This window comes from Fistularia commersonii, chromosome 26 (genome assembly GCF_037954325.1).
Source record: "Fistularia commersonii isolate RoL2024-O1a breed Wild chromosome 26, RoL_Fcom_v1.0, whole genome shotgun sequence".
NCBI classification, from domain to species: Eukaryota; Metazoa; Chordata; class Actinopteri; order Syngnathiformes; family Fistulariidae; genus Fistularia; species Fistularia commersonii.
This window is the reverse complement of record NC_141309.1, coordinates 5,325,672-5,351,278: the sequence shown is the minus strand read 5'-3', so window position 1 is coordinate 5,351,278 and position 25,607 is coordinate 5,325,672.

Below are 25,607 nucleotides of genomic sequence, written 5' to 3'. Positions count from 1 at the left end.
AGATGGTAGGCAGCTGTTGCTGTCCGTGGTGCTGAACGCTGGCAGCAAAGAGAAATATTGATACCATGCTGATACACATGCTACTACCTGCCGATACACCAAATAACCAGTCAAGCAGAAAAATAATATTCATTTGAGATTGTTGACCAAAATACGCATGCTTGAAAAAATACATTGCTTCCAATTTGTCTTCAATCCACTTCACCTGTCCAATGTCAACCGCTGATCCTTGTTCCTGTATGTAGGTCAGGTGCCACTTACTCAGTCACATCATGTGATTGCCGGAGGAGGAAGAGAGGGAGGAGGGTACCTGTGGCTGATGAGCAACCTTCTCTCAAAACATGACATGGAGCTGAAGAGAGCAAAACAACCGTTAAAAATTCAACCGTTGAACGGTCAGGAAACAGGTGCTGTTTTGGTTAATTAGAGATACACCAGTGCTCGATGGGATTACATAATATAGAATTTTATTCTTGGATGTGTGATATGCACATGTTCCTGTTATGAAATGTACGTGACATAGAATTTTTTTTGTTTGTTGTTACTTCACAGTAAAGCATCGAATACATCAAATAATCCCATAAAATGCAGTCGTTTCATGCCCCACTAAAACCAACATGCATTCGTAAATAATAACAGAACAAAGTCAAGGCGGCCTAATTACAGGCTGCTGAATGAACCGCCTGCTGTGAGACTCTGTTGCCGGGTGTTTTTATGAGCCAAAGATGTTGCAAATTGTATTTATCATAAACATACAAATCCGGTCTCCAAATCCCGTTAACCTTCGGTCTTACATGAATTCTGTTCATGTACCCAGATTTAAATGGTTCAGTAAACATAGGGTGAATTTACATACATTCATAAAGTTACACTTTTCCCATAACAAGCTCTCAGTTGTCTTCTTCAGATGTCCAGACACTTATATGTGACCTGTATTACATAGATAAACATACATCCGGCTGCACGTGAACTGAAATTATAGGTATTTGAAGAGCAGACAGTCAACTTTGACCCCAATGTCACTAATCTCATTGAAAACAAACAAATCAAGACAGAACAAAATAAAACCCAACAGTAGAAATGCCACATGTCACTCCCAGGTTTCTGGACGGCTTAAAAAGAGTCACATAATAATTTGATTTCTTCTGTTTTTAGTATATTGCCTGTTTGAAATGGCAACAAAGTAAAATTTGAGTACGACTATACTTTTAACTCTGCAAATGAATATCTAGCTGTTTAAAAAGTTAATAAGATTAGACATTGGAGGAAGATATAATCTATAGAGACATCAGCTTCTTCAGAAATAGTCATTTGATGTCTTTGTCTCAGAGACGGCACATTCTCTGTTCTCAAATCAAACACGGTTGACAGAGAACGTTTATATTGTACTACGTTGGCATATTGATGTTTTATTGATAAAACGCACCTAAAGGTATTTGAATTTGGGACCGATGTATCGGCCACGTATCGCCACCTTTGACAGCCCAGTGCGCAAAGCTGGCCAAAAAAAGAAATAGCAGCCATAAAACAAAGTGTCATATTTGTCAAACCGAAGATTCCCTTGGAGCTAAACCAAATCTGCACTGAGACGATAGAGACTGCCAGAGGTTTTTGTTGTTGGCATACAGATGGTAAGAGATTCTGTCACAAAGACCGCACAATCGGCCCATGTTGCGATCGGATCAGCGTCTGATGTGAATTTGATCTTTCGGAAAAGTAAACGACAAAGAGGACCGTTACTTTCGGTTGACAATACACACGACTGAAGTGGCGCTCAAGTATTACCTTGATATATCAGACAAAGACAGGAGTAACTCTTCCTCGGGTGACTGTGAAGGTCACTGATCTGACTGCGTCAGCAAAGATTATCCATCAATTACATAGTGCATAAACCTCTCATTACAAAGACGAACGGACACATAGATGTTCGCTTTTGTGAAAACTGCCTACACCAGTCAAAAATGATTGTTAAAAAAAAAAAAAAAAAAAAGGGTTACAGTCAGAGGAGTCATCCCTCATGGCTGGGCGCATGAATAGTGAGCATCAAGAAAAAAGTGCCGGCTGTAATATTTGACCCTGACATTGGCTACGGTCTTCCGTAGGGTCATTTCCCCGCCACAGCTGGGCTCCTCAAAGCGAGGGGTCGCTACAGATCAATACAAGGTTGTCCCGAGTAATCGTTTTTCTGAAAAATATGTATCTTGATCGACGTTGTCTCTTCCAGAATGGAAATGCACTCGCCCACGGGGCACAGAAGCTCACCGAGTGCTTTAAAAATATACAAGAATTATTATAATTATATGCTACGTCCTTTGTAGTCACCTAATCTAAATCCGGTTAAATGCCTCCGGGAGAGTTAGGATCAAAGTTGCACAGCTCTGTTCACTATTTCTGTCAGAAGAATAAATGGAGGAATGTATTTTCAGGAGTACTTTTTCAGAACCCCAGAGTTCTAGAGGCTTCTTCAATTCTATTCTTGTGTCTCGGGAACAGCAAAAACCTTATCGGGTCTGAAGTTTCACGTCGAGTTTTGATGCTCGTCGACTCCGTCGGATCGTCGGTTGACGAACTGCTCGCGTTTGATTTTAAATGAGCTCCATAACCGTCACTTGCTTAGTACTTGAAAAAAAAATAAAATAAAATTGGATTCCAAACTAATGGACCAGGAAAAAAAGTTCAGAGACTAAAGCTAAAATAGAAATAAACAAACATCATCGCATCGTGTCCTTAAACTACCTATTTCGATGTGCTTTTTTTCCCAACGTAAACATTTATGATGCATATCCAGTCTGTACTGCGTGAAAATAAATGGGGTCACTTAAACCTTTTATTTTAAGATGTAAAACTGTAAAACATAAAAATGCAAGTGAATCTCAGAGATCAAAACAGCTTATTTAGTTTTAAATCTCAACATACTCACATTATGTTTTCTTGTGTATCAGCAACAATTATTGAGGGGCTGCTTACACGAGTGTCTAAAAATAAACTTCCTCTAATATTATACACCAATATTGCCACGTGTACTGAGGGCCTTTGGCTCTCTATGGCGAGAACCATTTCCCGACCTTGTATCCGTGTCCTTTTCGACAGACGTGTCAGTCTACATGTGTGTGTGTAGGAAGCAGAGCAAGATCCTCTTCAAGGGTCGGCGACCCGTTGCGAGGAATGTTCAAAGCGAGCGAGAAAGCCTCACAACATCTGTGAACCGAGGCCGACCGTTTTCCTCCAGAGCAAAAGCACAAAAAAGTCCTAATTACCTCTTTATATCATACTTCTTTACAAAAATAAACAGGAATGCGTTTTCGAACTTGCCTCTCTGGGTGATTGTACGGAGTGAGGAATGTATTAACTCACAAAAAGCATGGAGCCATCATGAAACTAACTTAATGTTCAAATAAATGTTCATACTATTTGGGTGAAATTATACTGAGACAATAAAACAATCCTATATTACTGTTACACTGCTAAACCATGACATCTCGGATAGAAAAGTCCAAATTTTGTAATTTAAGAAGACAAAGCACTTAGTATTCTACTTTCGTTTTGCTTTTGCATATCACGTATTCAGTTAAACATCCTGCAAATGTATATACGATGCTCTGCATGCACAGAAAGGCGGGTCCAACCCATATGCATATACCCTGTTTCCAGAATATGTAAAAATGAAAAAAGACAAAAGAATATGCAAGCGAGTTCATAAAGGGTGACAAGTTATGAGGAAGCGGCGCTCGGAGTATTCATGCCCCCTATTTTGACAGCTGAGTCTGCGAGAAAAATGATAATTTCAGACGAGCGAAGACGGAAAAGGGTGTAATGACCACACCTTGACTGCGTGCTTGACAAAACCCGATCCATCGTAAATGAAATATTTATAATACATCATACAGTAAAAACAATTTCTGGTTTCAGTTAAAAGATTATTTGTCTTATACCCAAGGATGTCCACCACCTTCACATCTGATATTAATTATGACTAGAATTAGACACAATAAATACCATGGTTATCAAAACAGCATCTTTTTGACTTGTGACTGTGTGCATCCACACACACACACACACACACACACACACACACACACACACACACACACACACATTCAGATAGATAGATAGATATAGATAGATGGATAGACCCTTTCTAAAGGCAATGCAGAAATACACATTTACATAATTCATGTCTAATATGACTGTAAAATACAGTATATATATCTTGAAAAAATTATAATAAAAAACATGAGCTGGTAGAAAGTTATGGATGATTGGTTTTTCCATTTAAATTTCAAATTTCTTCAGTGTATATATAATGTTTTGCTCTGTGCATTTTGGAAAAATCCTTTTTCATCTCTAGGGATTTTCCAATTGTAGTTGCTAGAATGAGGACATTTTTCAGATTTATGTATATTATTCGGACACATAAGGTAGAGATCGCCGCAACCTTGAAACTAATCAAACAGTTAATTCTTGTTTTCCTCTGACTACCACAGTTCTCGGTCTGGCAAATGTCTCCATTTCTATCCCGTTGGAATTATTAGGATATTTTAGGATCTGCACCTTCTCCCCCCCTCAGGTCTGTTTACCCTGCTGGAGTCAGCTCTGCTCTCCTGCCTCATGCTGGACAAACGCTTGCCTTGGGTTTTAAGCAACTATTATTTATAAATTCCTCATCTCTCTCTGACGTTACTGCTTTGTGTCAGGGCTCGCACTTCTCCGCCCATTCTGTGTGCTAAGATTGGCTGAAAACCTAACAGTGAAAAGCTGCTTCATCTTTTTTTTTTTTTTGCTCCTTTTTGGTGTACGGCCAGCGTCTAACATTCCCATGCCGGCCCCTTCCATTGTGTCTGAACCGGCAACCTCCGCTGCTTTCGAGTCAAACTAGAGCCGCGATTCACTTCGGTTATTTAAGCTAAGTTACACGTTGCCGACTTGCTGGTGCATCAGAGTAGCTTGGTGTTATAACACTTATTTTCAACTTGCATTGACCGGCTTGTCAATGGTGACAGATATTTGTCGACTTTTGGAAAACACTTTTCATCACAACATTTGTGCTGATTTGTTTCGCATATTTCATATTATTTCTAACCAATATGTGGAAAAACAAAAATGCATAAAAATATCTAAATTGTATATTGTCTGTGACCAGTTCATAAAATACAGGATAGTTTGATAGTAAATATAAGATTTGTTCAGATCAATACTTCTCAAGTTATGAAAAACCTACCTCTGTTTGGTAAATCCTCTTGACCTATATGGATGATGCGACAGGCATCTGTCTAACTGCCTCCCCCCTCCACACACACACATCTTGGCCATAATTTTTGAGCAAGAGGAAACCGTAAGGAAATCTCCAGCTACTAGACAGGTCTAATGCAAAATGTTTAAAGGGAATAAATATATATAAATCAATCACGTTTGTCCATTGTAGTTGCTTAATCTACATTGTGAATGGAATTAATTTTCTTCCTGGAATCGCTGCAGACACATAATGATCTCTAAATATGATTGCTTTTTGTTCAGGAACTAGATTCCTGTTATCTATTGCTCAGGCGTTTCAGTCAAAACAAAAGTCACAGGATACAAGCCCTCGTGTGTCTCGCCGTCCTACCCGGCAACCTGAAAGGCAGGGGGAAAAAAAAAGCACGCTTGGAGGAGAGAGCAGTCAAGGTGGGAGGCTTTCTGAAGGAAAGCTTATCAGAAAATTTAAAGCTTTTTCAGAGACAAGGCAAGAACAGCCAAGACAGTGTGGAGTATCTTTGTAAAAACCTCGTGGAGAGGGGTCGTGATGTTTCCTCTCAGCAGTGGTGTCTGGTGAACTGCGTTCTAAGTGTTCATAGAAGCTGTGAGAATGTGATATCAGTTTGCTGTCTCAATTCAGATGAGCGGTTTGCTTGCAGAATCCGTGAGGTTGGGATGTGACTGTTATGTCGCTTCACAGATGCCATGTCACAGCCACAAATGCATAAAAAGAAATCCACACCAGGCAAACATAAAGGAAGAAAGAACACCAGAGTGAAGCTGACTATGTGAAGCAAGACTAGAGCCTTGCAGCTTGTAGCTAGCTGTGTGCACACAAAAGCAGCAGTGTTTTTATTTTGCCAATGGTAGTATAAAATCATATGTATGTATCTTGCTAGACTTTTGCATTGGTGGGATACATAACTTGTGGCTTGTCTGATATTAATGCAGTCTTAAAATATTTGTATGTGAATGTTTCTGTTTGGTTTTGTTTACACTGTGCGTTTTTTTTTCCCGTTCTAATAAGCATATAACCAATAGCTGGGTCTGGTGTTTTGCAGATCCTGGAAAAAAAAAATTGCATGGTTCCATGTTTATTGCTGTCATATTACATTGCTGTGGACTGTTGAGTAATTGTAGGCTTTTAGCCCTTGTTTTCGACTATCATCCCATATATATTAGTTCATTTCTCCAATTAAAACACTCTTAGTGTAAGCCACTATGAAATTGAGGCGAAGATCGGTTGACTCTAAGCCATGGAAGCTCATGGAGTATTTGGGCTTGGCTGCCTCTGATGCTAAAAATCCTGAAATCATTCATCTGGGTTAGTTGAGAAGACAGAGGGGGGAGTGTTACGGACGAGAAGCGTGGAAGACAAGAATGACAGGCAGAGGGATAAAGGAAAGAGATATCCACGGTGGCAGCGTGGGCAAAGAGAGCTGGCTGTGGGTATTTTGGACTGTTATACACTCGGTGATAGGATATAGGCTAAGCCCCTTAGACAGGGAAGGATATTACAGGCCTATTTTTTTGCACAAAGTGAAACTCCTAATTACAGTTACCCAGATGACCTGAATCCATTATTAGCAAATTGTAACATGTACGTAGGTGATCAGCATTCAGCGAGCGACCGCTGCTGAGATTTGGAACGCGTCTGAAGGTAACCAGACGTCGGCTAATTTCTGCTGATGAGTCTTAATTTCATAGTCGATGTAATTTATGGTAATTTCCTCCAGTCCACTCAAGAGATCCTTTGACACTACATACTTTATCAGTTACTGCCTTTACCTCTTTTCAGTGCATAGAAATTTTATTCATATTCCATTAGAAAGGAGTCTGTCAGTCTGGAAAGTTGTAAATCCAACACTGTAAATGTATAACTTTATGTATGTTTTGTCTGTTTTGCTATCTTGGTATGAGCTAATTTCTTGCGGCTAGCCCAGGTGATTTACAGACACACACAAGCGCGAGCACACACATGCACACATGCACGCAAACATATCAAGACCACGTCAAGCAGAATAAAGTGCAATGACAGTTGGGTATAATTGCACCAATAAATCATTTGTCAGCCACTTCTAAATTCTATCTACCGAACCCCACACACAGACAGACCTGTCCCCATAACCCAACCCCACACACACAGTCCTATTCCAAGATGGATCTGTCTATGAGATTGGCCCACACTGAATTAAAAAAAAAAAAACACCTACTCATAAACACATCGAGCTCTATTTTCGGTACAGGTCTCGGCCATGCGCAGATGCACATCTGCCACCGCGCAATTGATTCTTCCCCTTCTTAGGCCGTTTGCTAATTTCATGCCTCAACATCCGTCCATCTACTCGTCCAAGTTTCATTTCGCTGATTTTGACTCGTATAAATGACTGAATAAGTTCTTGTGAAGTTCTCCATTAGTTAGGGTTATCTACCCCTGAAATGCAATTGAAACGCACGCCCATTTTGTCCCACTGTATAACTGTTTGTCTGCATTTGGCCAACCTGGCGCTTTCTCAACCATTATGAAATTGACAATAGGCTGTGTGTTTGTGTGTGAGGCAGGGCGAGGCAGAGATGGCAGGGATTCATTGGATAGCCTTTGTACAAACTCCAGCCAGTGGATGGGGCTATCCACTGGCGCAGGCACATCGATAGCACATTTTTGCTATTTTACTGAATTTCTTACAACTTCTGTGTTTTGTGAACAGCAGTGGGGTGTCATGAGCACACAGAGTTGTATCAAGAATGTTATGTTTTCCCCTTCCCCCTTGTCAAAATCCTACCCTTTATTCAGTGAAAATGGCACGCTCACGTAGTCCTATACACTCACGCGGTCTTCATATTTATGATTCTACTGAGTCCTTGCACGGCCATTGTTGAACAATCGGTCTTTCGGACTGTGCGATGCAGCAGTCTGTAAAAGCAATCACTCTGAGATATCACAGGTTTTCAAACAGAAGGGACATGAAATTACAGAGAATAAAATTGAATATGAGTTATTTCCTGACAATTTTGTCTGGACAGCCGAATAAAGATTTTACACCTGCATTCGTAGAATGACAGATATCTGCTTTGGACGCTATATGATCCATTTACAATATATTTTAAATGACATCTGGTCTGCCAACCAAATGGCCAAACCATGTATTTCTATTTGTTGTTAAGTTAACTTCCATCCAGCCATGCTTTTGCGATGCTGGCATGCTTTTGACAAAAAAAACATTGCCATATTAGCCCTCGACTCACTGCTGGCAATGTTTTACATAATAAAATCATGGAAAGTGAGCAGGAGGAGTTTGTTGCTTGAAACATGACTCTGCAAAATTTTATTTATGGGAGATGAATTGTGTTCACATCCCTCAAATTTTTCAAATCCAGTCTGAGATATTTTGTGATTTTCCTCCTATCCCATTACCGTAAGAGTTTGTGAACACGTCTTTTACTATAAGTCGCTTTTGTCACCTTTACTGTAACACTGACAGATGAAAATCAAATTAATTAAAACAAAAAGAACAGTAATGTAAAACGACAGTTTGCTGTAATGCAGCTTCTTGCTGTTCCATGGGTAGATTAAATTACTGCATGCTATTGATGTTCAACGGTGATTGTATGTTTAAGAGATTATTGGATCATACCAGAAATGTTTGCGAAGCCTGAATGAATTGATCATTTCGCAGAAATTTTCAAAGAATAAAATATCAGAATGAGTGTTTGAATACTGGAATCCATAATCCTATGATCAGGTATATTAGTAAGTATAATAAGTACAATTCCTATTAGCGTCTCTCCTTTTTGATAGTCCCTGGATTTAGCCTTGTTTCAATTTCACTTTCAAAATCTTTGTGTACCAACCCTGGATCCAAACCTCAGCGGATATTTGATTGAAAACCGGCTTCTCTCTGAGAGCATCATCTTGTGAAACCCAAGTTTATTGTTTCTTTTGGATCTCTATTCAACCACCAACAAACTGTGGGTTTATGACCTCATGCATAAAAGCAATAATGTCAGTCATATTAAGCTCAAAAAATGAACAATTTAAGCGACTAAAGGTCCCATTTTTTTGATATCCAAAAGCACAAGAGTATCTCTCTCTCACTCACACTTCCTTCCTCTCTCATTGCTACTGTATAGATCACAATAATGTTAGTAGTGACACTTCCTTCCATGGCCATTCATCTGAAACAGAATTACATAAGCCATTTACCACCCGGTCTCCATGATGGATGGCAGGGCCCCCAGCCAAAGCAGCCAGGCCTGATCGCTTCGCTTTTCTCAGTGACAAATGTCACCGGGGAGACATATGACACCTTCCAATTTTGCACAGTTTTAAATGAGAATATGTTTGTGAGAAAAAAAAAAATACAAAAGCTTTATCATACATGAAATTATCAACAGCGTTTGGGGCAACGTTTCTCTATATATTCCATCTCGTGTTGGTGACTGTCACATTGACTGATAGACTTATTAGAAAATAATTGTGAATCTAGGTGATTGTATTTGCGCGTGTGTCCGTGCCCGTTAATAAATTACGCATATTGTTTTTTTCTGGTGTATTTCTGGACCATTGATGATTGTCCACACAAATGGGACTGGGACCAACAAGTCAGGCTAGAGTAAGAGGCTTCTGTTTCAGGACAAAATAAAGATGGTGGGACACTTTGTGGACACCGTTGTTTTCTCCGAATCTCCAAAGCAAGTCTGAAATCCGGGCTGATGTTTATTTTTTTGCCCTCCGCTTCCCGGTATGTCATCGTTTTTGCAACTTGACACCGACAAATGGAGTTGGATTCAAACGAGATAAGTCATGCTGTATATGACCACACTGCACTACAAGATGCCATTCAGAGTTGATATTCATTAAAACAGCTGCAGGGCTACTTTATTAGATACTTACAAATGGAGATATACAGAGGAGTCGATAAAATATTTGCATTTTTAAACGTTTTCATTTTGACATTACTTGCGCTCTCTTGATTATCCACGTTATCCACAGAATGAGCATACTTTGTTTTTGCACAGTGCTCAAGTGTGCACCGAAACACCTTGACAGAACACGACGCTTAGCTTTAATTAAGATGTTGATTAAGGTAAAACAATTAATTACTGTACTTTTATTTCAAAAGACAAATGATTTGAGGTGCTGCGATAAATGTTGCACATAATTGTTTCTTCCGCTGTCAAACAACATAAAAACGATGCAGTTCTGAATGTGAACCCGTTGAAAGCACAATATTATTTTATTTCATTTCTTCATATTCTTTTTCCAAGTTATATAAATCCATCTTGTTGTAAGCACAGAGTGCAACCGGAAACATAATTCTATTTCAAATCATTTTAAGTATGGCATCACGAAAACGTAATTATAATCAACAACCCAAATTCAAATGAAACGGCGCCGTTTTCTACTGCGTGCCTGGGGAAAAAAAAAAAAAGAAGACAATCTGCATTGCAAATATTATTAAAGGGATTTCATTTATGAAGCACCTTTCTACCTCAGTGACACACAAAGCACAGCATGCTGTTGCCTCATTCACCCATTCCCACGCACACTCACTGCCAGAAACCTTTCAATTACCAGATGGCCACTCTGCCTCCCGAGCCATGCCACCCCCATTAAGCGCAACTTGTCATACAGTAACAGTGTCTTTTTCTATCATCATTTTTACTGTGAAAGAAGAAACAGCTGAAAACAAGGATTTGTTGGGGAATTAGATATAAAGTCTGTGTGTGTGTGTGTGTGTCTGTGTGAGTGTATGACAGAGAAAACAACAGCAAAAAAAAACCTTATCACTTACTCCAACCGCACTCCGTATCTTTATGCTACAATTAGGTAATTAGGGTGATTACATACGATGCGCGCGTGTGTTTGTGTGTGTGTGTGTGTGTGTTTGTGCGCTCCCGTCTTCGGCGAGGACCGACAATTGACTTTAGCAGATAATTTGGCTGCAGCTCATGAAAAGAAAAAAAAAAAACATTGCGTCTCCGCGAAATATCGTGACCCACATTATCCAGATGGTGCCGATTCACATCAGCAAGCTCAGCTTTTGAGCTTCACAGGCTGATCCTTGAGATTCAGTCTGAGATCTGTAGACTGAGACTCAGCTGAAGAGCCAGGTGGGATTTAGATGGGACAGAAAATCTGTGACTGAGTGTACAAAGCTCCACTCAGGATTACCAATGAGGTCACTGATAACTTTGTAAACTTCCATAGACAATTGGAATCATTGTGTCTCTTCCATTTGTGAAATGAGAAGAACGTTTATACGTCATAATAAAAACATTCTGCGGAGAAATATTTGCTAAGAGCTGATTCTGAAATAAGATTGTTGTTATTCAATGTTCTCATTCTATTTTAGATTCGACCCCAAGTTGACCTCCACACACACCAATGCACTCACACGCAAACACGCACACACACACACACAGAATCTCGTGCACATCAAGAGAAAGAAAGTCAAAACCACCTATTCATGACATCCACATATTCAGAATGACACCAGTGATGTGATTTTTCCAGTCTTTCTATAAAAACTCAACTGCGTGTTCACCTCAGAAATATATTGATACTTTAGCATCACAATGATAGATAGCCTTTTACTGTTTGACTCTTAAAGAATATTTGAGCCTGGTGTCCAGACATGGCGTGGGTTTTAGAACAGAAAAGATTTGAGATTCAAGTGTTGCACTGACACAATTCTCTTTTTATTGCACTAGGTTTTTTTTAATGTCAAGAAAAAGGGCAATTTTGCTGCAATACCCACCCGCACTGTTTGGTTGTGACGCTTGCAGCATTAGTATTGATGCAGTAGTTTGAGCCTGAATCCGTACAGACTAAAGAAAATTCAATCAGTCTATATTTCATCTGTTCCCGACCGCCGACAAAGAAACAATCTCTGCCACCGCAGATTATAATCGTGATGAAAACCCAACTACGGCCGCAGATCCAGACAAATACATGTCTGCACAATTAGATCACGTAAGCCCGTGCCATCGTTCATGGAGACCGGATGTGTCACGGAGACATCAATGTGTTTGTTAGCAGCACACAAGGTACAAAACACTACCAAATTGCACTGGAACAAAGGAGATCTTTCAAAAGAGTTATATATTCTATAAATGAATTTATCAATGAGTGCCTCTATTTCAACAGAATTACAAGCGCCCGTGTATTTTCACCTGTGCTGCGGATCAGGAGAAATTCACTTCCACTTAAAATATTTACCATCATATTGCTGTGAAGAACCTTCAGAATATTTCCACAGGATTGCTACGATACGTCTGCGGAGGTTCTCAGTCATCCGGGTCATGGTGAATTCAGTTCTGAGGAAGCCTCTCGGATGAGGGGTGAAATGCCTTCAAGTGAAGAAATTCGGTTCTTTATTTTGTTTTATTCCCAACTTTCAGTATCTCCTCCAAGACACTTGATCCTGATTTACATGTAGAATTTAAAGTGGCCAGTAGAGCATCCATCCACAGGTCCTCTCAGTCATCGGACTAATTTGAGTCACTGCCACTCACTGATCTTCCAGGGAGAGACAGAAAGCGACAGGGAGCGGGCGAAAGATAATTTAAGTGTGTGTCTCGCTCTTTCTGATCATCCAAATGCACTTTTCTATCACTGTCTTCAAGCTCCTGTTGATACTTTCAGTCGGACTTGTTTACGGGTTGTCAGATTTTTTAGGTTCCTTCAAATTATTGGACTTTCATAATAAGAAACCATCGTCTCGAGGACAATTCAGGATTGATGAGGTGGTAGAATTACAGAGTGCGAGAAGGGAGAGGGGCTGAGAATAGGTACCGAAAAAAAAAAAAAGGAAGAAAGAATTTGCTGACAGCCTGGGAGAGAAAGACAAACCGAATGAATGCAGTCTGAGAAGTGAGGATCAAAGCGTCGGGATATGACGGGGTTCAGGATAGAGGCTTTTCAAAGTGACAAAGCAAATTAAAGAGATGTGGAGATGTAGGCTGAGGGGGTGCAAGGAATCGTGGGGTGACGTGGAAAAGAGGAACGGCGCATCAATGCGGGACGGCGCTGTTTTCAGAACGACGAGTATGAGAATGGAATTGAGACTTTGGGTTACTCAGCAAAAAACTAAGAAACACGAAGGGAACAGAGGGTGGATGTGACGCAGAGTAAGAAGTGACGTCTTCGATAGTGGAGTGTTTTAAAATGTATTACACACACACACACACACACACACAAAATTTGTCACCGCACTGTCCTCAGTCAGCCAAGTCAGTCTAATACCAACCATACATTTCAATACTTTGAAAAGAAATTTTAAAAGACTTGTGGAAAACTATCATCTCACGCCAGCTCTCATCTACAGACTAGTTTTTAGAGTTCTGAGATGGAGATTTTACAAACAATATTTTAAGACTATGAAAAGATTTGGAAAGGTTTGTAGAAAAATACAACTACATTCTTTCAGCCATTTATTCCCCCACCACCATACAGTGTTTTTACTAGGTATTGGCAGAGCTCTGCTATTTCAGTCTATCGCTTATCCTTCTCCGCTCGGTCGTGATTCATCGAAGAGTTGACATTGTACAAGCTGGGCTGTTCTGCCCAAAGCGCCGCCGTCCGCTCCTCTTCCTGGTCGGCCCATATTGATCGGAACGTCCTTCACTGTTCCCCTTCATCAATACCGCCGACAACTTCCATCTCTGCCAACAATACCGCTCTGGTGATTGCTTGTCTATCGGGTTTGGTTTTTCCAGTTTTGTTGGAGCTCATCTATGGGTTGTTGATTGTGCTCTGGGACCGCGAGAACCGGGGGACTTGCAATAAAAACAAAATAAGTTTAGTATCCAAAGCCCAAGGCTAGGAAAAAAATGACTGTAAGATTACTAGGTTACATGTAACACCGTGACTCCACTTAGACTCATTTAGACTCCTAAGACTTCCTTCTGATTTTTAGTTTTAAGTCTGCGTCTGTAAAAATCATATGGTATGAGTCCAGCTTAACTGTATTTCGTAAAACACAACCCTCCTTCTCACAACTGAAAACGAGCCCTTTAACAAGTAGCTTTCCTACGAATAGGTTACTTCTTACAGACAGTGACTACAACATGATAGAGACCCATTAAAAGAGGATGGTTTCTTTTCATGCGGGGCAAATGCAATGCTTGTTGGAAAAAAAACAAAACAAATGAACCGGCCATCAATAGAATGCATGCACAGTTCTAAGTATAGCTGGAGATAGGAAAATAAAATTAAAAGAAAAAAAACTTTATATGTACAGAACCGTTTCGTTATGGCGATAGCAATGTGAAAGACCGTTATCCAAAACAAGACCGTGAATGTTACTGATTTATTTTATTACCTTGGTTTCTTGAATCATGTGCTTTAGAGCTTACATTCATCATAAAATGGGTAAAATTGTATCTCAGCCTTTTAAAGCGTGCAGTGCATGTATAAGTTACTCTTGTATGAAATCTATTTATCACACAAATATTCACTTATTTGTACCTCTGCAGAAAAAAGTTTTTTGAAATGTTGCAAACCTTTTTTTATGTTTTTCCTGCACTGCTGCCTCTTCAGCCTTGACTTTTTCTTCCCCTCGTGTTTCTTCCGTCCTCCGCCTTGACCTGTTTTACCACTTACGCCATTCAATTTACTCTTCATTCTGCGGTTGAAACTTAATATCAGGAGAAAGTTTTTCCACTGCCTCTTTGTATTTAATTTTATTAACACGGTCGGTGTAGGCAAACAAACCCTTTTCAGACCAGGTAACATTAAATCCGAATGACAAAGAGGGAAGTGGGCGTGTGAAAATGTCCGATCGCAATGAGGTGGTCAGAACCACATTCTTTATGAAAAGAAATGTGTCAGTGAGGCAGTTGCGCCTCTCTCACTCTTTCACTTGTTAAAAGTTGATTTTGATCAGCCGAGGTCCCTCTCTCTCCCTCTTTGTGTAATAATTTAAAATGAGTAATAATCTAGCTACACCATCGAAAAAGATGGTGTTTCTTTGAATGGTTTTACCAAACTGACTTCGATATTGGATTTTCCACATGATTAAAAAAAACAAACAAAAAACACCTGCAGATCTTCACTCTCTTACAGTCAAAACCATTGAATTAATGATTTTGAAATTCATTGATTCATTGAACCGGACCCATCGCAAGCCAATCACAGAGTGACATGTATTTTTTATTTGCCTCTGGAATGGGTAACTAGTATTCATAGCAAGTGGTCATTTTAGACAAATTGTAATACCAGATCATAATTGATATATTTCCATCACAAAACTCAGGACATGTTGGTTTCTTGGCCACTTGGGCATTTCTTGATACGTTAAACATAATTTATGCGGACAGTTGTACTCTGGCCATGATTTGCTTTTGTTGTTTTGCTCTGACCTTCATTTCATAATGTCCAATGCTATGAAATATTAAACTTTGTTTTTCATTTCACCCCAACATTTTCAAATTACCTCTTTTTTTATGTGATGTGGGAGACATTTTATCAGCACTTGAGAAAAGTTTTTATAGATGTGTTTAAAGCCCATTGACATCCCGTCACGATGTTTATGACTTACTATGTCCGACACACCACAGAACAGTCTCAATCCCTCAAGGGCATCAAGAACAATCAATATAGATAAAAAACTTGACTTTAATAATGTGGCGTGACATATTCTTGAGGGATTATTGCGATGTCCCATCTTAAACTTCTGCAGAAGAGACCACAACTCACTTTTATTTTCATAGAAAAATAACAAGACATCGGTTTGACTGAATTTGATTAAGTATCTTATATAATCGGAACACCATCAAAGTGTGAGATTCATGTATTCAAAGCGTGAATGTACCTGGTCTTTATTTCACAATGAGCACTGGATAGCAGAACTATCATAATTGCAACGGCAATCAGATCAGTTTGAATGTATTAGTGTGGTTATATTCCTGGAGCATTATCTATCATAATGTACCAAAAAATTGGACATCCATTGTCAGTGTGTCGTGAAAGAGTTTTCTGCAAAAGACTAAAATATATAGTAGTATGGAGATTTTAAAAAGAGTCATTTCTGAAATGTCACCACATCCCATCCCATCCCTACCAACTACTGAGCTCAACAAACCCGGCTAACCTTTACATGTTGGGCCAAATTAAACTGTTTACTTTTTTTGTTTTTGCAAGTTTCGTGCCGCCTCACTGTATATATGAGTTGAGAGATGAAAATGTGGGGAGCAGAAGTATGATAGTGATTATACATTATACTTTGTTTTCAATTAAGGACAGACACATTGTACCTTTTCATCTAAAGCTACATTGAAAGGGTTTCAGGAGTCTGGTTTGGCCTTTCGTTGCTCTCCTTTAAATGTAATGTGATGACATTTACAGACAATTCCAATTTTAACTGCTAAAGTTGAAACAAGGATGACATGGTTCAACACTGTTTAGTGGACTCATAATATCAAGCTGGTGCCTGAAATGCTGAAATTGGAAATGCATAGCTTGAAAGGTGGATGGCGCAATAATTAGTGCTTCAAACCTCACAGCGAGAAGGTCCCTGGTTCAATTCCCGGGTTCAATTCCAACCATGTCTGCATGGGTTTTCTCCGGGTTCCTGCTTTCCTTCCTCAGTCCAGAAAACAGTTAGTAAGTCAGTGGAGACCATCAATTGCCCTGACGCGTGCACGAGAGGGAGAGTGCTTGTATGTCTCTATGTGTGGCCCTGTGATTGACTGGCGATCTGTCCAGGGTGAACTCTGCCTCTCGCCCATTGACAGCCGGGGCAGCCTCACCGCCACAGCAAGCCTGTGTGCACAATAAGCAATATATATGATGATGGATTAATGAATTAATGGCACATTGAGCTAGAATATTTCAATAGGTAAGATTTTGATTTTATTTTAGATGTAACCTTTCAGACTGTAAGTTGCATAGGAACAGACAAATGGATATGCAGAGGATGTATTATATTTAAAAACAAACAAACAACAAAAAAAAAAAACTGTCTGACTGACAGATGTGACTGACAACCAAAGCATACGATGATGTAATAACTGGCCATTTTTTCAAAAGTAAAAAAAAAACCAAATAATAATTTGATGTGTTACTAAACAGATTTGGTTAATTGCAGGAACTGCATAACAGTCACATCTACAAAAGACCAAAACAGGGCTAAACAAAGTATTAAGCGCTCATGCTAACTGGATGACGGAGCATTTGTTAGACATGATCCATTTCCAAGGGCCTTATGTCGGCATACTTGAAGGAAACCCAGTGAAAAAGCCCCTGTCACCAGCTTTGATTTCGGTAACTGCTCTTAAAGCAGGGTGAAAATTGGCCTCAGCTGAGCCTTTTCATACAACAAAAAGCACTTAGTGAGAATGCTTATGAATAAAAATGCCACGGAAAATTGGAGGCTGCTCCAAGACAAGGTTTTGACAAGATGGCAGTCTGCCATTTTGATTATCTAAATTCACCCCTAAAGAGCTCTGAAATAAGGAAAATGATCAAGCTACATTCCTTTGGCAACCAGACTAGATGTAACTGTATATCCAACTAGTAATGACTTCTCCCTCCATTGCCACAATGACCTTATTCAAACCAGATCGTCTAACGCCGTCTATTTAGGATGTAGATTCTACCTATAGAATTCAAGAGGGAAAAGTTGGTCAAAAATTAAAGTTTAGACATTTTATATTGAGTAAGGATTAACTTCTGCCATCGCGCCCGGTATCTTCTCCAACTCTTCCTGATGATGTGGTCACCTGGGATCCTTCCACTCGGCACGACAGCTGTCCTCCGCAGCTTGTCCGCAACCGGAATGTCTGGCTGGATGGCAACGTCTGGATTTGCGTCTCTGGGACTGAAAATCCCGCAGGCTCTTGCTTCGGTCCTTCTGGATCACCTTTGTGACTGTCGACCACCTCGAATCCGATGACAGAGTTGCGCTAGCCACTTGATTGTGACACTCCATGTATGCTTTCCCTGGCAGCATCTTAAAGCCTGCTTTTATATATTGCTTTGTCTCAGGGTCATCTTCGCACAGCCCGCGCTTGGGGTCTGGATGTTGGCCTTGATCGATCTCGTGTTCAAAGCTTGCTCCTGTGTGATCAATGCCTCCGCGCTGTCTTTCAGTGCAGCCTTTTCGAGCCAACGCTATATTTTTGCGATGTCAGCTACCCCAGGCTGTTGATGGTAGATGCCATTGTATTTGTCTGTGGCTGACCTCTGCGCAGCCAGCTCATGGTTGCCATTTGCTTGTCGGATCCCCGGGTATTTGCAGCTATGCTGAACATCTGCTATTTTGCCTTCAGATAGTTCAACCCCTTTGGTGGTGATCATCTCCCCCCCCCCTGCACATCATCCACCCACCCTTATCCAGTCCAAATGATACCCCCTACGACAAGGCTATGATGGCCCGCTCAGTCCTGTCTGGGTTTTCTTACTCCTCTGCCATTGATAGTAGACTTTGGATTATTGGAGAACTGTCAATTTGTTGGAGAATGGTCTATTTATACTCCTGGTCTCAACTTTCCTGCTGTATCTCTTCCAGGCGGGTAGCCAGGGCTGCGAGCCTCTGCTCGGCAGTCTCCAGAGCTTCGTCTGCGGGCATCTTGCTGTATCTGGCTGGCACTTTCTTTCTGATCCCTACACCTTTCTGTATCTCAGTTTGCAAGCAAGCCTCTCCAGTTGTTGCCGTGATCTTGTTCTCCATGATGCATATATATATATATATATATATATATATAAATATATATATATATATATACAGTTACATAGGATTATTGGTTTCTGTTACTGATATATTGTGAAGTAGCAGTAGCTATAATAAAAACAAACAAACAAACAAATCATTCTTTGCTGGAGCAATAACATGAAAACATGAAATAGGGGAAACTGTACTGAGCACGGTTCATTTTAGCCTCACTGTCTGCTGTTGTTATGCCCTGACAGGACTATTGAACAGAGAATCTCTTAATTTCCAGACAAAAATGCCAGCTTTTGATCTTAATAGTCCTCGGGGATTTCACTGTAATTCGAAGATGACTCACTTTACTCTCAGTTGTACTTTTAATCATCTCTCACATATCTTCCTTTCCTCTGTCATTCGGCTCTCTTGCTCCTTGTTAATCATTGACGAAGAAATGTTGATTGAATTACATCAGTGACATCGGAAAATATTAAACTATGTTTCTGGCATGTAAAATCACAGCTGAAAATACTTATGATTTGGTCTCTACCCCCCCCAACCCTCCTTTTTTTCTTCTTCTGCAGAATTCCGCTCTCTTTCTTCTTGTCAACCAGAGGCATTGGTTGACACTTGACAAGTCTGCATTATACCACCATTTATATCAGAAAAAAAACAACAACGGGGTCCATATAAGCCCATGTAATCCAGAAAGACGTCAGTTATGCAAGATATTATATATGCATTACACTCAGAGCTCTGCCACCTAATTGTCTCAATACACTTTATGTAATCATTTTGAAGTGTCATGGAGAAAAAAGATGACAAGAAATTGGTATGTTACAAAAAAACAAAACAAAAAGTGACTGCAGTCAGTGTAGCAGCCATTTTCAAACCCCGTCATGTCATACCGAGGCAATGGGAAGGATTTTCGAGTTCAAAAATACTTGCGTTCTTTTAATGATTTCGCCATGTTTTGATGTTGCCATGCACTTTTTAGACCTTGTTATTATGACTAAGAGAGTTTAATTTCACTTTTGCTGTAAAGCGGTCAAGGAGTTTAAAGATATCAGGCCTTTTGCTCCTGTTACGTCCGTGTGTTTCTAAAAGCCATGATGTGCTGGCCGCCCACAGCTCTGTTTGCACATAAAAAAAAAACAAAAAAAAAACAAGACAGTTGTCAAACTTCTGTACACAACCTTCTTTCTTACCTCGGCGATGTTGTCGTTATGGTACTCTCGACAAAACGCGCTGCGTGCTGGGGGTCGGGCACTTCAAGACACGAGGAGCACCGGTGAGTCCGCCCGCTCTCCAGACCACATTTGGTTATCAAAACCGGCAGGGAAGTGACAGTGAAGTGGTTTCACCTGTGTACTCAAAGTTTCAAGTGCTCACTATTGGTAGCAGTGTCCTCTCATTGCACTTGCGTCACCGCTCTGCTTTGAAGCCACCGACAACAGCTCTAAACTATCTCTAGGCCTCCTCTTCCCTAGATTTACTCTTTTCGTAAACACGATCAAAAGAAACTGTTGCAGCAAAAGGTAAAAGGAAGATATTTGTGATTAAAAAAAAAAAAAAAAAAAACTAAACATGTCTATGCAAAGAAATGTGATGATATTTGGCGGCTGGGATGAGAGCTCCAGCATGAGATCGATTCGATTTTATCTCATAAAACCAAACGGCTTCCGATAATCTTGTTTCGAGGATTTTGACACTTGTATCAATATTACTTCACTCAAGGACAAATTGCTAGTGATAATTACTATCAGACGATGCTCCTATTTGGATATATTTATTTATAAATATAAATATTTGATGTAGTTTTCCAACCCTTACCAACCACAATAGATCACCAATATTTCCCAATATTTGTCTTTGCTCCTCTCTTTCCCAAATAAACACACTGACACTGGTCCCTCCCGCTACTCTCCTCTTTCTTGCTCCCTCACAAAAACTTGGCTGGGACGGGCCATGACCATGTAGAGAGGAGAGATAATTGAATTTCTCCCCAAGAATAACTCACATCAATGCTGACAATTTAAACAGAGCCACGCGCAAAATAAAAAGACGGGGAGGGTCTCGTATCAGCTTAGCGCCACAATTAAGTTCAGGAGGACAAAGACCCTTAAAGCCTGAAGAAGAAAAAAAGGAGGGATAAATGTGACTATTGCATCTCCAATTTGTAATTTTCAGTATTCATGGCTTTCAGAGTAATATCTCATTAATTCAGATCTCCTCCTATATGTGTGCACAAGTGATTGCATATATGTATCGTCCTCCTTGAAAGTACAAGTAGCTATAATGTCGCAAAATACAATTTCAAATTAGATATGCACAATTGCAGTATTGTATTTTAAGCTCAATATGCAGTTATGGCTGTTGATCTTGTTGACCTCATCACCTTTTCTCAATCTCTGGGAGCATTTTTTGAATGCTGCTGCCCTCACCTCAAATAGTTCCTCTATTGGGAATTTATTAAACCTATTCTCGGTCTTTAGTTTGCGATCCATACATTTTCAAAGACTCATGCCAGGGAATCAAATCAATGAGGCGATAGAAAATGTGCAAATATCACAAGATACTGGTCATACTGGTCAAGAACAACCCCACTGGTGACAATCGGCCAAAGGCAGAGTGGACACAGCACAGTAACATAACCTCATATATATATTGTATATATACATATACACGTATATTTTCACTTTTGTGTCTGTGCTCTTTCACATTGTATCAGTAGTAATCTAGATTTCTTTCATAGAAACACAGGTCAGAAAACAGAAAAGGGTCAGAAAATCTATCTTACCATTGAGGAAAAAAAAAACCCAAACAAACTAGGACTGCAAAGACCTTGAATTCTTAGAGTGCTGTCCTGATTTCCAAAGAATGGGACAGACAGCAATGTTCAGATATAAAACATGTTCTAGCGAATGGCACCGATTTATTTTTTCCGTTCGTTTTCATGCGGTAAAAGAAAAGAAGATGGGTCGGTGCAATGTTTTTTTTCGACTTCATGTAAATAAAAAACAAAACTGTCTCACACCACAGGAATTAGAGTAGCATATGCTATGCATAGTGCACACTTTCTTCCCTTGCAGAGAGCCATTAAGTTCCCTTTTACTAATCTGCTCCATATAGCCTGGCTCTCTGGTTCCTCTTGCTATTTAAAGGCCACTTGATCTTCAGGCCAAAAGTTTTTATCAAGGGGCTTGAGCTGCTGGACTACATTTGATACAGTTCAGCGCTTGGTTAGACTTGCAACCAAAGAGTCAAGGACCTGATAAGATTGATAGTTCAGTCTTTCTTCATCTCATCCTCATGGCTCTCAAATCGCTGGTAGTTTGTTGGATTTGTAGATTTCAGTCCAGGGCTTCTTTCTTCTCTGTAAACAGTTCATTTCGGATTTCATGATAGTTACGTTGTCTGTAAATCATGAAGTGGTCAGTTGATCTTGGACTTGTTTTATATTTTGCAGTCACTGCCTCCTTTCCCCGAATGTTTGATCTAGAACACCACTGCTGGATTTTTTTTTTTTTTCTTCTGCAGTTGTCTTTATCATGACTAAAACCCTTGAATGAATGTGACTAAAACTTTGAATGCCATGGATTTCTGAGATCAGCAACTGGATATGTAATCGCATCATATGTTCTGGATTGTTCAATGACACAAGTGGGGGAATTTTTTGCTGCAAGATATATAGTAGAATTACATCACATTTCTCAAAATGTTGTCATGGCAAATGTTGTGGTTATTATTCTGTCTCTATGTCCGATTAATCTTGCCATCTGTTAGAACCTCCCGATAGCAATTTCTTTGAAGTAAAATGTGCAGGTGAAATATGAGGACTTTTTTTTTCACTCGGAAATTGAAGGACAAAAACAAATGGCACGGCATCGGTTCTCGGTGTTTACGCGTCTCACCTGCTCAGTGCAGTCTAAGCAGCGATTGTTGGTTTCACCTGTTACAAAAAAACACTATATGCAATGTCAGTGCACCAGCTGAACAAAGAAACAGTATTCATTTTGTTTAAAAATGCAAGGCAAATCTTATGCGGACTACTGAGGAGGGAGGGACGTCCTGTGATTTGTGCCAGGCTACAAAACTTTGTCTGGGCTTTCAAGAGCAGCCCCATTAGTTTGTTCTTCAGACAGACAGAAGCACAAAAAGGAATAATTTCCCCAGCATACCTGGGATTTTTGGCCGCATCGATGATACTCATTTACAAATCCCAGCAACATCTAAGATATGTTATATAAAAATGAAAAGCTTTCATTCAAGTAATATTCAGGATGTGTGCAATGCAGAAATGACCAGATGTGGTGTCACACTGGTAAGGGTCTTCATATCACGTATTCACCCGTATAGCACACTGTCAGATTTTGTTTGGAGGGTCTTCTTTCTGGAATGATGTTTTCAAAAAGTACCTGACATTTAAAAAAAACGGCTTATGACACCAGCTGCCCGAACGTAGACGGAAAGGCAATGTTGGACACGGCTGTTTATTTTGCTCAACCCAGGTGTGTGGTACATGGTTTGATTTTATATGAAATGTGTCCATTCTTATTAAACAGGGTGATTTTAATGGGATGACCAAGATCAGCGACAAAATATCAGTATTATTAATATTTTTCTCTGTACCTTTCAGTGTGAAATAAAGATGGGGTGAGGGAGCGCGGGCAGCATAATCCTTGAAGTGGCTAGGCTACAAAAAAATATTGCACAGCCAGGAAAGTAACTCTCCCAATGGAGATGGGGAGCCAGAAACAAATCAGCGACTGCGATACAGAGGGAGATGTGACAGACTGTCTCATCAGAAGCTATAAAATTTGGATGATTTTTTTTTTTTTTGTGATGTATAAAACATTTAAGATGAAATGGATCAAAATGTTCATTCCATTCCTGATGGATCGGGGGATACAATGTTTCATCTCAAGTTGGACGGGGTAAAATTCACCTTAAGAGGCTATAAAGACTGGTTCAAGACTTTTCTTCTCATTTACTCTGAAATCTATCGGCAGCAAACTGGGATACACCCGGAGATGATTGGACGAGTGGTCCGGCCCAGTCACTTCTAGGATGACTTTACATCGATGTGGAGGGTCGGTGAGCAAGTCAAATTATAAATATATATCAACATCAACAGGATCTGCGACGGTGTCATCGGGATGAACTCCACTGACTTTCAATATATGAAAATTGCAGATTTGAATTGACACACAAACCTGCATGCACAAAAAACAAATATCAAGAAGAACATCCAAATAGCCAAAGTTTTGTGTTCGAAAACATTGTTTCACTATTGTGTTGGTCACAGATTCCTTTGTATGTCATATGGGGAATATTAATTATCGATGCAAATACAAATTACTCAAAAACAGATGATGTTAAGGAGAGGATTAACAATTGTAAATATAGGTTTAGAGTCAACGTTTATCCAATAATGTGCCATAGTTTTGTGTCAATGTTCTCAGAAAATGGCCCATATTTCTCAAAAGCAATGAGGAGTTATGGAAATATATAGCTGTGGGGTATTCTGGTTGTCTCAGTGGTGCAGAGCCCATTTATCACGATATTGTGACACCGGGGGGAATATACTCCCTGGGAGATTCCAACAGAGACGGATGCCAGGCACTGAATATTGTACAAATGAATATATGCAGGCCCGAATGCATGCATTTGGGCAAACCCATCCTTAGATGTTGCGTTGCAGAAACATGTGAAAGAGGAAATGCAGACCCAACGAAAGTGGAAAAATATGACTCAAAACAAATGTTGACATTCCCATACAGAAAAGTAGAGGTATTGAATGCTTCAATGAATTTAATGAATCATATGGTGGTGTGCTTTGCTGCTTAACATGCCACTTCTACTGGCACAACCAATCAACCACTACTGACCCCAAAGAAATGACTTATTACCATTTAGAGACACATGCTTCTGAAATGCAAATTAGTCAACTTTAAAAATGTACATTTAAAGATCATCTTTCCACGATACAACTGTAGACAAAAATATTCGCGTTTCAACCTGATGATGTGGGTTTGAGGGTTTGCTTGAATGAACCATTGATTGAAACCATAGGTTTGGTGAAAAACAAATCAGAACAAAACATAGAGATTAGAGTACGCAATTCCTCAGCTCATCCCAACACTGAAGGTATAAATCATCTAATGGTGTTTGAATTTTATGTATATATATGTATATATGAATACTAAGGGTTGGAAAGAATCTTACAGATTACTGGCTATTGCCAAATAAGCCGGTTATTGCTGTCTCAAACATTCTTGTGCAGTTTGTCTGTCCAGCCTCTGCGGCTAAATATGAAATGAGAAAAGCTCCGTCGAGGGCAAGTCAGATGTAAAAACGGTGAAGAAAAAAAACACTATTTGTATAATGAGTCAATCATATCAATGCATATTTTATTGAAATTTATGCAAGACTTGTCTAAATCCAAGATGCATTTTGTATGTCATTACATTAATGATTCAAACAGTTAGTTTGCTTTCATATGGGAGACGCCTTTTTACAGAACACAGAAGATGAGTGGGGTACAGTCTATTAACTTTTCTGCCGTCTGGTGTTCAACAATTTTACAACATCACATTGACAACTCATAAAACCTTTTCTTGGTTGTTGATATTGGGTTTATCATGCTGTTGATGATGGTCATGTTTCCTAATAGAGTTAACAACTTTGTCCCACTTTGGATTGTTTCACGTTAACGTCCCC